Raw genomic sequence first — 14,620 nt, 5'->3', positions numbered from 1 at the left:
CGGGCCTCTCTCTCTTCTCTCCTCTCATCCCGAGGCCTTCTGCACACCCCACAAGCTCCAACCTACCCCTCCTCGCGTCTGGAGCCATCGGATCGCGATCGGAGGCTCCGAAAACCCCCTAATCCCCCAAACCCTAACCGTGCCTATAAAAGGAGACCCCCCTTCCATTTATGGACATTCCTTCCTCCCCTCCGTGTTTTCCGTGCCCCCAACCCGCAGCCGCCACCTCCACCTTCCAGCCGCGGCACCCACCTCCATTTTCGTGCCCGACCAACCTCCTTGCCGCCACTTGGCGCGCTGCCAATGGCCAGCCGCCGCCAGCGCCGGCGCCCTGACCAACCGAGCGCCTCCACGTCTCCCTGCCTCCCTCCACCTCCCGCGGCCCTTAGGGCCCATCTGGAGCCCGCCCCGAGCCCATCTGGGCCCGAGCTCCTCCCGAGCGTCCCTGCCTGCTAGCGCCTCGCGCCGCCGCATGCTTGCCTCCGCTACGCTGCCGCCTACCTCTGCCTGCGCCAGCAACGCCGCCCGCCGGCAACCTTCCTCACCGGAGTCCTCCGGGTCTGACCACATTGCCGCCCTACTCTCGTTAGCTATCTCTCTTGCTCTCTCTCATGGCCTCTCCCTCTTCCGACCTTGCAGGATCCGCCATGGCGTCCGAGCTCGCCGTCGTCGGACCTCCACCACCGCCGCCGGAGACGGACGGATCAGACGGATCCCGTCCGGATCTGCACCTCCAGGGCCGCCTCCGCTCCTCCCTGTCATCGTTCGCCGCGCAAGCCACGCCGCCGGCCCCTCTGCTCGTGCGGGAGCGAGAGGAGGACGACGCCCATGCCGCCCATCGTCCTGGTGGGCCCGCTCGGCCTCCAAGGCCCAGCCACGCAACCGCCGGCCTGTTGGCCCATGGTGAGCTGCCCCCTCCCAGCGCCTGTTCCTATTAGGCCCGCGACTGGTTTCGGCCCACATATGTTTTTTTACAGATCTGCGATTTTCCTAATTATCCAGAGACGCCAGTTTTGCAGAAAAGTCCCCCTAGATCATGCATTTAATAACTCACAAATGGTGCATCGGATTAAAATGTTTTATATATGAAAAATGACTAGAATTTCATCTAGTTTCATAATATCCAACTTTCATGCATGTTTAAAATGTTTAAACTGCTGTTTGCATTAATTTGCTTAAATAACATGCAAAAATGATTTATTTCAGAACTTAATAACCGTAGCTCCATTTTAAATAAACTTGATATGTAAATGGGGTAGAAAAATTCCTAGTTTAACATGGTGCACTCATCTAGCATGTTTAACAACTCGAAAATTATGTTTAGGGCAGAAAAGTACCAAATCTAATATATGCTCATGAGGATTTTCCGAAATCGTTGTTTGATGTTTCCAGCCTCTTTTAAACTTGCCTACATAGGCAGTTTTCATTTGCTCCACCCCTTGCCATGTTTAAGAACATTTAATATTGGTGGGTACCTAAACGAGAGAGAACTAAATAAGTCACATGGTGTTTCGTCAATATGCAACAGAGTTGCATATTGAGCTCCACTTAATTTGTAGTTTTGTTTGTGCAGTTTGCCATGCCATGCCTCATTAATCCGGAAATGCATCATACTTGGTTGTGCATCATGGCATGATTATGTGATGGTTGTTTACTATGTTGTTTGCTTGTTTCTGGTGTTGCTTCTTCGGGTTAGTTCCGATAACGTCGCGTTTGTGAGGATCCGTTCGACTTCGTCCGTTTGTCTTCTTCATGGACTCGTTCTTCTTCCTTGCGGGATCTCATGCAAGATGACCAAACCCTCGAAATCACTTCTATATTTGTGTCAGGACCCCGATTCCAAGTCACATCGATCTAGCCGGTAACACCTCATATCACTTTGCGGCCTCACGCACAGTATCCCACGGGTGTCGCCTTACCATGGCCCGGGACCATTTGCGCCTTTTGGCTCACGTATATGATAGTTTCGCTAGCATCCATATGACAGAGAACCCGGACCGACATGGCTAGTCGTGAACCCAAAGCGGCACAGACCTATGGAGACAGGCATACATGAATCACATCGAACATGTCGGTCATCAGCGAGTGACTCCGGGCTGTAGCACTGGGCTAACAGGACTCCGGGGAACCCGGGCTGTAGCAGGCTAGGCAGGACTCCGGAAGTCACCGCGTGACATTTCCCCAAAGGGACAGACATAGGAGCGAAGTGAAACACATGCCGGCCAGTCAAGTGTCCTGAACAGTAGTGCTGGGCTAGCAGGACTCCGGTGAACCGGGCTGTAGCGGACTACTATGGCTCGAGGAACACTAGACTACATTTCCCCATAAGAAAGGCTGCCAAGGATAAACAACTAGATTGTCGGATCCCACTCATACCAAGCATTTCAATCATACACACAATATGCCCGATATGAGTACATACAACATGGCATCACAACAAAACTCTACAACTCAAGTACTTTACTTAAAGGCTCCAGGGAGCCATACATAACATGTTCATACAGATAGGGGTCACATGACCCGACACTCAAGTCATACAAACATACACGCACATGCGGAAGCAACTAGTATGAGTACAGACTCTAGAAAGTAAGAAGGCTTCTCGAAGCCTGTCTATCTACATAAGGCCCTCCATGGCCAGGATCACCACCTGGGTGGCTAGTCACTCGTCGACATCAAGGTCTACGTAGAACCCATCGGAGTGGGCGGTGTCGTCTGAAACAGTAATTAAGCAAACATGAGTACAAAGGTACTCAACAAGTCTTACATCAGAACCTACTATACATGCTTATTCTCAAGAAGGTGGTGGGGTTAATGCAGCAAGCCAGCTTTGACTCTTGGCTAAGCTATCCTACGGAACTTCACCAGTAAAATAGTTTTCGCACACGAGTCCACTACTCACCAACACAATACTCCACCGTGGATCCTCCCTCATCATCCTACGAGAGGGCCATCCTCGATACTCACACTTATCTTGAGTCTTTTAGTAGTGTCCATTAACTTGTCTATGAACTATATAGGCAACCAAGTAGTCCTTTACCGCGGACGCGGCTATTCGAATAGTTTTATACCCTGCAGGGGTGTACTTCTTCATACACGCTTTCACCACTTACCGCCGCTTACACGACATGTACTCGGCAACCTTCAAGCGGAAGCCCAGCGAGGGTGTTGGCCACGGCCTACCTAAACACTTAAGTCTCTAGTCCAGGTTTATCACCTATCCAGGTTCCATCCACAGGGAGTCCGGCCGAGGTTTCCACATACGGCCCCGAACGATGTGAACAGGGTCCCGAGACACCAAACGGGCGCCCGGCATACCCGGCCACGGTGTATCTACCGCAACATAGCCCACCCCTAGGGTCAGCGCTACGCACGGCCACCAACACATAACCTACAAACACCAGAAACTATTTGCAACTCCCGGACAGAGTACTAAGGTGATTAAGAAGCCGAGAGGGTCCATTGGTATCGGGCCCAATGTACGGTAGTAACTGCATCTTAAATCACACATACAGATCTCAGTTCTTAGGGACGGCCTCAATGAAACAACCCACCATGTACTCCTACATGGCCTCTCATCGATACCTTTACCAAAGCAATGTTCAACACCTCCCTCACATTACCGACATAAGCATTTCACTCTAGCCCATCACCCAGATGAACCAGACCTGACACAACTCTAAGCATAGCAGGCATAGCAAGGTAGGAATCACATACATGGCTCAATCAACTCCTACACATGCTAGTGGGTTTCACCTAGTTACTGTGGCAATGACAGGTCATGCAGAGGATAAGGGTTCAACTACCGTAGCACACAGCAGTTTGAATCACGTTGTCTTAGTGCAGTAAACAAGAGCAGAAGCGAGAACATGGGTTTGCATCGGAATGATCAATGGTTGCTTGCCTGATAGAGTGGTAGTGGGATACTGCCCTTCAGTTGGATACTCGTGAATATCCTCGGAGGCAGAACCTACCACGAAGAACACATCGGAGCACAATCAACACATGACGATATGCAACAATATGATGCATGCTATGACATGGCAATATGAATGTGTCTTGGCCTAATGCAAGTTATAATAGAGAAGAATGAACTCATTTGAATCAAAGATTCAAATATTAGCTCATTAAACATGGCCTTAATAGTGCATTTCCTTATTCTGCTTAAACAGCAAGGTAAACTTGTTTTGTCATGCATGAAACCATTACAGATGGATAGATTGAATTTTTATGATCATTTTTCATATATAATTCTTTGCATTTGGAGCTATGGTTGATTTTCTATGATTTTTAGAAGTTTTGACTATTTTCTGGAATTTCCTGAATAAAATTAAATCCAGAAAATGCATTACTGCGTCAGCATTGCGTCATGCTGACCTCAGCAGGTCAAAGGCGCCAGCCCAGGTCAAACCTGACTGGTGGGCCCCTTCTGTCAGCCTCTCAGCTAATTAACAGGGTTAGATTAACACTAATTAGCTGTCAGTGGGGCCTGGGCCCACATGTCAGTGACTAATTCAATTAAAATTAGTTAAGACTAATCCTAAATTAGTTAGCAGACCGGCCCCACCTGTCATAGACTCAGGGGGGTCTACCTGGGCCCACCCAGGGGTCAAACTGGGTCAAACTCGCCGGCGTTGAGCCGCCGGCGAGGCCGAGACGGCGGAGGGCTTCGAGTTTGGTCCTCCGGTGACCAAATCGACGGTGGAGACGTGCTACGCGTAGCTGGGGCTCGTGCGCATCTAGTGGAGCAAGTGGGAGGAGCTGGGGTGGAGTGAGCTCGCCGGAATCGAGCTCGTGGCGGCGGCCGAAGTTCGGATGGAGAGGGAAAGAGGGCTACGGTGCACGGCAGGGCGAGGAAGTGCGTGCGTTAGGCTCCTGGGGACGCACTGAATGCGGTGGTGCGCTCGGACGCGTGCTTGCACGGCCGTAGCCACGATGGCGACATGGCCGGTGGCGAGGAGCTCTCGGGTGCGGTGGAAACGGCGGCTACAGAGGCCAAACGAGCACGGGAGCTAGGGGGAAAGGAGGAGGAGCTCACAGCAGAGTCGGAGAGGGGGTCAGCGAGCTCAGGGAGGTCCTGGCGACGGTGAATCGAACGACAGCGTCCGGCGGCCGTGGACGGGGAAGAAGGGCACCACTTAGTCTTGGGGTCGTCCGAGCTTGCGTGGGTCGACGGAGAGGTTCAGGGCGACGAGACGGAGCGATTGGGCTCGTCGGAGGGGCGAGGGAGTGGTTGGGGTGGCAGCTACGGCGATCGGCGGTGAGGTACATGCTCGGCCGTCGCGGGAGAGAGAGAGGGAGACGAGGGGGAGAGTGAGCGAGGATGAGAGGGGGACGTGGGGGTCGCGTGGCACCCCTAGGCGTCTCCGGGCGTCGGCGGAAGCAGGAGGTGGCCAGCGCGTGGCCGGCGCGCGGCGAGCACGCGCCCCTGCCTCCTGGCGCGAGGAGGACGATGGCTGGCGAAGCCAGTAGGCTGGGCCGAGCCAGGTGGGCTGGCCAGCTCAGGTAAGGCCCAGGTGGCTTCCCTCTCTCTCTTCTTTTTTTAGATTTGTTTCTGTTTTCTATTTAACTGCAATTGTTGGGCTTTATTAAAAATACTAAAACGTTTCCAAAAATCCTGAAAATAATTATGGGCTCTGTTTAGAATATTTCCAACAGCAAACATTTATTTCCAGAATTATTTGGGCATTTAAATTATTTTATAGCATTTAAATGCCCAAATTCAAATACTTATGATTTAATTCAATGACCTTTTGTTGACCTAGAAAAATGTGCACCAATTTTGCCAGAGGTTCTAGCCCAAGACAAAGAGGGTGAACTTTTTAGAAGGGCATTTCAGGTTCATTGAAAATAATTTTGGTAAACCCTAGCTGTTTCCAGGGGGGTGTTGGGGGTTTCTGTCTTCCCCATTTCAAATTTAAGAGAAATTTAAACATGATGCACATTCTAATGCTTGAACTAGCTAGGGTGTGACACTTTGCTTGCTAGTTGTTTGCTCTATTGCCATGCCGCGATACCTACCACTTGCTTTATCATGCCTCCCATATTGCCATGTCAAGCCTCTAACCCACCTTTCCTAGTAAACCGTTGTTTGGCTATGTTACCGCTTTGCTCAGCCCCTTTTATAGCGTTGCTAGTTGCAGGTGAAGATGAAGTTTGTTTCATGTTGGAACATGGATATTGTTGGGATATCATTATTATATCTTATTTACTTTAATGCATGTATACACTTGGTAAAGGGTGGAAGGCTCGGCCATATGCCTGGTGTTTTGTTCCACTCTTGCCACCCTAGTTTCAGTCATACCGGTGTTATGTTCCTTGATTTTGCGTTCCTTACATGGTTGGGTGTTATGGGGACCCCTTGATAGTTTGCTTTGAATAAAACTCCTCCAGCAAGGCCCAACCTTGGTTTTACCATTTGCCTCACCACCACCTACCTTTTCCCTTGGGAGTCGCACTCCCGAGGGTCATCTTTATTTTTAACCCCCCCGGGCCAGTGCTTGTCTAAGTGTTGGTCCGAACCGGGCAACCCGCGGGGCCACCTCGGGGCAACTTGAGGGCTGGTTTTACTCGTAGCTTGACCTATCCGGTGTGTCCTGAGAACGAGATACGTGCGACTCCTATCGGGATGTCGACACATCGGGCGGCTTTGCTGGTCATGTTTTACCATTATCGAAATGTCTTGTAACCGGGATTCTGAGTCTGATCAGGTCTTCCTGGGAGAAGGAATACCCTTCATTGACCATGAGAGCTTGTGATGGGCTGAGTTGGAACACCCTTGAAGGTTTGAACTTTCGAAAGCCGTGCCCGCGGTTATGGGCAGATGAGAATTTGTTAATATCAGGTTGTAGAAAACTTGACACTTAACTTAATTAAAATGAACCAACCGCGTGTGTAGCCGTGATGGTCTCTTTTCGGCGGAGTCCGGGAAGAGAACACAGTTCTTGTGTTATGCTTGAACATAAGTAGTTCCAGGACCACTTCTTGATCACTTCTAGCTTCTCGACCATTGCGTTACTTCTCTTCTCGCTCTTATTTGCGTATGTTAGCCACCATATATGCTTAGTGCTTGCTGCAGCTCCACCTCACTACCCTTTCCTACCCATAAGCTTAAATAGTCTTGATCTCGCGGGTGTGAGATTGCTGAGTCCTCATGGCTCACAGATACTTTCAAACAGTTGCAGGTGCCGATGATGCCAGTACAGGTGACGCAAACCGAGCTCAAGTGGGAGCTCGATGAAGGTCTTGTTCATTGTGTTGTTTTGTTTCTTATTGATCAGTAGTGGAGCCCACTTGGGACGATCAGGGATATAGCATTTGGGGTTGTCTTCCTTTTATTTTTGTTCCTTAGTCGGACCTTGATTGTATTCTGGATGATGTATTGTTTAACTTGTATTTGTGTGAAGTGGCGATTGTAAGCCAACTCTTTATCCCTTTCTTATTCAGTACATGGGATGTGTGAAGATTACCCTCTTGCGACAAGCCTACCATGCGGCTATGCCTCTAAGTCATGCCCCGACACGTGGGAGATATAGCCGCATTGTGGGTGTGACAAGTTGGTAATCAGAGCCTTCCCCGACTTAGGAGCCCCCTACTTGATCGAATCGCTGACGTTGTTGAGTCTAGAACAAAATGTTTTGAGTCTTAGGATTATATATATCGGAGAGTAGGATTCTTTTACTCCTCAATCCCTTTGTCGTTCTGGTGAGGCCTGCTGACGTAGAAGTTTTGACTCTTCTCTCCTAAAATTTCACGAATTTTTTTAGGATCACGCGGGTATCTTGGAATCGTTCTGATAGTCTTGTGACGAGAACATTGTTCTTGGTGCCTCCTGACATTTAGGGGTTGTGGCAGTGTCCCGGGGAGTTGAGCTCCGAGGTGTTGTCGTCACAATTTTATCGTTGCAGTTTTGGAATACCTGAGTTTCGTCGACATCGAAAATCTCTTTTATGCAGTTGTTGGTGAGGTAACCTCGACGCCACCTAGTACTGGGGCGGGAGTTCGGGAGTATTGCCATAACTTGTATAATGGATGCTTTTCGAAGGTTGAGGTAAACGATTTCCGAAGGTTTCTTGGTTATGTGTTGAAGGATGGATACAGCTGGATGTAGGATTTGTTAGTTTTGGGTGAGATATTATGCTTCCCCTGTATCCCCAACACCTAATTGCATAACCAGAAAGTTTCGGGAGTTTATAAGTGGGAAATCAAGTATCACGTAGGAATTCTTTCCAACAGACATATGATATGGTATGGGGTCTATCATATGTTTGTTTCCGGCTTATTCTGCAAGCCAATCCTTTGTTTTGTTTGGTTTGTGGTATTCGAGTTGCTTCAATGGCAAGTGTTGATTCCATACCTTCCCTAAGTGGTGTTCTCACACTTCTATCTGAATATTAATCCTTCTTGATCATTGAGATGGTCATGCCAATTCTTTTCCATCCAACGTGTTTCTCTTCAAGTGGATCCTATCATTTCAACATTTGTAAGATCCAATCTCAGTTTTCTCAATGTTATTTGTTCCATTCGTCCCAAGTTGCCTTTGTTTTCCCGTCCTCCCACCCTTTTTCTTCAAGGACTCATATTTCTCAATCAAGTATCCATCTTATGGATGTGAAGTCTCTTCTTTCTTTTCTTTCAATGTTCTTATCCGGTGATTCTCCGGAAGATGCTAAAGGAAGCTTCAAGTTTATCATTCTCTGTTCTCTTATCTTCTCCGGTGAATTCAATTCAAGCTTTCGGTGTTGATCATATTCTTTTCCTTATTTCAAATGTTTTCTCATGCCAGTGCACTTCTTAATCATCCACCTCTTATTATTCATGTTTATCTGGAGTGCTGAAGATATCTCAGAAGATTCAAGTTTTCATTCTCAATTCCTTCAAGTTCTTTTGAGGATGTTATCTCATTCAAGCCATTTAAATCAACCAGTGCAATATTCCTTTTAAGTAATCGTTCGAAGGTGTTTCTTTTCAGTGGGCCCTAACCCACAGGTCTTTTCCCAGGATCTTACCCGACTCTTCTAATTTTCCCAGAGCTATTCTAAAATTCATTTCAAAGTTTGATGTAAGAATGAATTGTCATTAGTCAAATGTCTTCTCCAAGATCTTTCAAATTCATTTCATTGTTGATTCAACCTTTATATTCTTCTTTATTCCAGAGTGATCAACAATTCATGGTGTTGTTTCTCGTCGTTATTCTCGGATTTTGAAGACCGAAGAAGAGTTCCTCTTAATTCCTTATCGGTTCTTCCAAAGATTCATGGTTCTACCGTTATGCCATCCTCTCATAATTGTTTTCGACTGTGAGAATTCTTTTCACCCATTCGGACAAATTCAGGAGTCTTTTCAGTTTGATTTTCCGGAGCCCATCATCTCAGAATTATTTTTTCCAGCTTTCAGCTCTCATTCTCCAAATCTTACCGGTGCATCATTCAAATATTCTCTAATCAGCTTGTGATCTATTCATTCTCATGTATCTAAATTCTCTCAAGTATCTTCTTTCGTTTTCCAATTCTTCCTGGTGAATTGTGTCTTTGCTACTTTGTTTTTCAATTCTTATGGTGGTTCGTTCAAGAGTTCTCTTCATTCGTTATCATATCAATTCATTCGTTCTTTCCAAGCCTACCGGTGGATCCATCAAGACCTTCCCAAGTTTACGCTATATCTCTCCTTTATCATTTCCAATCAGAATGAGTAGTATGCCAAATCCGTTGCTTGTCATCAATTTAATTGATGAAGGATAAGCATAATGTAATTCTTATTCTTGTTTCATCAGAGTGATTTATTCCTTATTCCGAAGGTTCATCAAAACTCTTGATTTATTTTGTTCATCTTTCTTTTTTGGATTTCCAAGTTTTTCCGCATTATATCATCGCGAAGCTCCATCTAAATCATCGCAAGGCTTTCACCTTGTGTTTTCAACTTCTCTTTCTTTTATCATCCTTATTACCAGAGTTCTTCATGGAGGATCTACATGGTGGTTCGTCAAGGATTCTGTTCATTCTTCAATTGTTGTTCAAGATTTCTCTCGGAGTTAAGATCTGCCAAGCTATACTCAAAATTAAACATGGTGTTCAACACATGTTTTGTTTTGAGGAGATCAAGTATTCCTCTTCTTGCATTCCGAAGTGCAATTCTTTCATATCTCATCTTTTGAGGTGGTGTTATGTCACTCTTGACAATTTCTCTTCGTTTGTCGTGATTCAACAGTTGTCAGGAATGAGATAATTAAATCCATCAATCTCTTCATTGGAATTAAATTGGGTTATTTTCACCTAAAGCCTTCCCTAAGGAATGTTGCTAATTGTGGTGTCTATTGATAATCCAAGTTTCCTCCTATTCTAGCGGTGAAAGAAGTTTTTCATCTCTTTGGTGCTCTCACTCAAATCAATAGCTTCCTTTAGTGGCCGTTTGTCACCTCATAATGTTGAGATCTTTCCATAAGCCCACTACAAGCTTATTCTTTTCGTTGTTGATAATCCAACAATTCCGTTCAACATTTTCTTCATAAGCATGCTCTTTCAATTTTATTTGTGAGAGTTGTCATTCTTCTTCTTCGTTCTTTTCTTTCCAACCATCTAGTTTCATATTCATTTGTTCCGGAGGCATGGTGACGTTGCTCTCTTCGTCCTATCATCTCGTTTTGCCAAGATCATGCTCTTTCCTTTGTCTATCCATTCAACCGGAGTGTCGTGTCCTTCATTCAAGTTCTCTCATCTTATCTAGTTTTTCCTCCCTTCTCAACCAGAGTGCTGTCTGAAATCTTTCTTACCCATTGTGCCTTTCTTTCAATAATTCCGGAGGCAGTGTGTTGTTGAATTCATCAAGTATCCTCTCATCTTGTCAAGTTCTTGTTAATTCCTTCCATTTATAGTCGGAGTGCTGTCCAAATTATATCATTCTTTTCCCTTCTCTATCTTGTTTTAACCGGAGTGTTATGTCTATCATTCCTCTTCTAACCGGAGTCTCATCCAACTGCTTTCATTTTGCCAAGTTTATATTCTTTACCATCCTTTTCCAACCGGAGTGTAGTCGTAATTGATCCTTATCGTTCCTTGTACATCTCGTTTCCACCGGAGTGCTTGCATGTACTTCTTGTCCATTGCAACCCTTTTTCTTATGTCTTTCAACCTACAAGGTTCTAGTAATGTTCCTTGTTCCTCTTTTCTAACGGAGTGTTTTCAACTTCGTTCATCTTCGTTGCATTCTTTCTTTCAATTTGTTAAACCTCGCAAGGTTCTTTGGTTTCACTCATTTCTCAAAGAAGCAACTTTGTTTTATCTCTTCTCTTCCTCTCCCGTTTCCCTCCGGTGCCATCCTAGATATCGGGACGAGATCCTCTTGTAGTGGTGGAGTGTTGTGATGCCCTGAGACCGATGCGCCAGGTGTCTTCCAGTTATTCACTGTCTTTGCCATGTCATTTGCTTGCGTGTTTCATCTTGCCATGTCATCATGTGCATTGCATCATCATGTTCTCAAAACTTGCATCCGTCCGGGTCCCCTAGTTCTCTCCGCTGTCCGTTCTGAGTCCAATCACACTCGCACGCGCCCGTGACACGTCCGGAATTTTATTTTATAAGTGGCTGGAAAATGTTCTCGAAATGGGTTGAAAGTTGGCGTGCGGTCTTATTTTAGTTTAGGTAGACCGCCTGTCAAATTTCACCGCGTTCGGAGTCCATTTGACGCCCCAACGGATAACTATAGCGACAATATAGTCGGTCAAACGTCGGACGCTTTCGGTCTCCGGAAACAGACGCCGGGCCTCTCTCTCTCTTCTCTCCTCTCAGCCCGAGGCCTTGTGCACAGCCCACAATCTCCAACCTACCCCTCCTCGCGTCCGGAGCTGTCGGATCGCGATCGGAGGCTCCGAAACCCCCCCTAATCCCCCCAAACCCTAACCCTGCCTATAAAAGGAGACCCCCCTTCCATTTTTGGACAATCCTTCCTCCCCTCCTTGTTTTCCGCGCCCCCAACCCGCAGCCGCCACCTCCACCTTCTAGCCGCCGCACCCACCTCCATTTTCGTGCCCGGCCAACCTCCATGCCACCACTTGGCGCGCTGCCAATGGCCAGCCGCCGCCAGCGCGGGTGCCCCGACCAACCGGGCGCCTCCACGTCTCCCTCCCTCCCTCCACCTCCCGCGGCCCTCAGAGCCCATATGGAGCCCGCCCCGAGCCCATCCAGGCCCGAGCTCCTCCCGAGCATCCCTGCCCGCTAGCGCCTCATGCCGCCGCACGCTTGCCTCCGCTACGCCGTCGGTTGCCTCTGCCTGCGCCAGCAGCACCGCCCGCCGGCAACCTTCCTCACTGGAGTCCTCTGGGTCCGACCACATCACCGCCCTACTCTCTTTCCCTATCTGTCTCGCTCTCTCTCATGGCCTCTCCCTCTTCCGACCTTGCAGGATCCGCCATGGCGTCCGAGCTCGCCGTCGCCGGACCTCCACCACTGCCGCCGGAGACGAACGGATCAGGCGGATCCCGTCCGGATCCGCACCTCCGGGGCCGCCTCCGCTGAAGGAAATATACCCTAGAGGCAATAATAATGTTATTATTTTATTTCCTTATATCATGATAAATGTTTATTATTCATGCTAGAATTGTATTATCCGGAAACATAATACTTGTGTGAATACATAGAAAACTAAACGTCACTAGTATGCCTCTACTTGACTAGCTCGTTAATAAAAGATGGTTATGTTTCCTAACCATAGACATGTGTTGTCATTTGATTAACGGGATCACATTATTAGGAGAATGATGTGATTGACATGACCCATTCCATTAGCTTAGCACCCGATCGTTTAGTATGTTGCTATTACTTTCTTCATGACTTATACATGTTCCTATGACTATGAGATTATACAACTCCCGTTTGCCGGAGGAACACTTTGTGTGCTAACCAAACGTCACAACGTAACTGGGTGATTATAAAGGAGCTCTACAGGTGTCTCCAAAGGTAAATGTTTGGTTGTCATATTTCGAGATTAGGATTTGTCACTCCGATTGTCGGAGAGGTATCTCTGGGCCCTCTCGGTAATGCACATCACATAAAGCCTTGCAAGCATTGCAACTAATGAGTTAGTTGCGAGATGATGTATTACGAAACGAGTAAATAGACTTGCCGGTAACGAGATTGAACTAGGTATTGAGATACCGACGATCGAATCTCGGGCAAGTAACATACCGATGACAAAGGGAACAACGTATGTTGTTATGCGGTCTGACCGATAAAGATCTTCATAGAATATGTGGGAGCCAATATGAGCATCCAGGTTCCGCTATTGGTTATTGACCGGAGACATGTCTCGGTCATGTCTACATTGTTCTCGAACCCGTAGGGTCCGCACGCTTAAGGTTTTGATGACAGTTATATTATGAGTTTATGAGTTTTGATGTACCAAAGTTAGTTCGGAGTCCCGGATGTGATCACGGACATAACGAGGAGTCTCGAAGTGGTCGAGACATAAAGATTGATATATTGGACGGCTATATTCGGACACAGGAAGTTTTCCGGGTGATTTCGGAGAAAACCGGAGTACCGGAGGGTTACCGGAACCCCCCGGGAGAAGTAATGGGCCATATGGGCCTTAGTGGAGAGAGAAGGGCAGCCAGGGTGGGCCGCGCGCCTCCTCCCCCCTGGTCCGAATTGGACTAGGAGAGGGGGGGGGGGGCGGCGCCCCCCTTTCCTTCTCCCTCCCCACTTCCTTCCCCCTCCTAGTAGGAGTCCTACTCCTACTAGGAGGAGGACTCCTCCTTGGCGCGCCTATAGGGCCGGCTGGCCTCCTCCCCTTGCTCCTTTATATACCGGGGCAGGGGGCACCCCTAGACACACAAGTTGATCCACGTGATCGTTTTCTTAGCCGTGTGCGGTGCCCCCTTCCACCATAATCCTCGATAATATTGTAGCGGTGCTTAGGCAAAGCCCTGCGACGGTTGAACATCAAAATCGTCACCACGCCGTCGTGCTGACGGAACTCTTCCCCGACACTTTGCTGGATCGGAGTCCGGGGATCGTCACCGAGCTGAACTTGTGCTAAAACTCGGAGGTGCCGTAGTTTCGGTGCTTGATCGGTCGGGCCGTGAAGACGTACGACTACATCAACCGCGTTGTGCTAACGCTTCCGCTGTCGGTCTACAAGGGTATGTAGATCACACTCTCCCCTCTTGTAGCTATGCATCACCATGATCTTGCGTGTGCGTAGGAATTTTTTGAAATTACTACGTTCCCCTTCAGTGGCATCCGAGCCTAGGTTTTATGTGTTGATGTTATATGCACGAGTAGAACAGAAGTGAGTTGTGGGCGATATAAGTCATACCGCTTACCAGCATGTCATACTTTGGTTCGACGGTATTGTTGGACGTAGCGGCCCGGACCGACATTACGCGTACACTTATGCGAGACTGGTTCTCCCGACATGCTTTGCACAAAGGTGGCTAGCGGGTGTCAGTTTATCCAACTTTAGTTGAACCGAGTGTGGGTACGCCCGGTCCTTGCGAAGGTTAAAACAGCACCAACTTGACAATTATCATTGTGGTTTTGATGCGTAGGTAAGATTGATTCTTGCTTAAGCCCGTAGCAGCCACGTAGAACTTGCAACAACAAAGTAGAGGACGTCTAACTTGTTT

This window comes from Triticum urartu, chromosome 1A, assembly GCF_056163025.1.
Source record: "Triticum urartu cultivar PI428250 chromosome 1A, HENAU_Tu73, whole genome shotgun sequence".
NCBI classification, from domain to species: domain Eukaryota; kingdom Viridiplantae; phylum Streptophyta; class Magnoliopsida; order Poales; family Poaceae; genus Triticum; species Triticum urartu.
Note: the sequence above shows the minus strand (reverse complement) of the source record.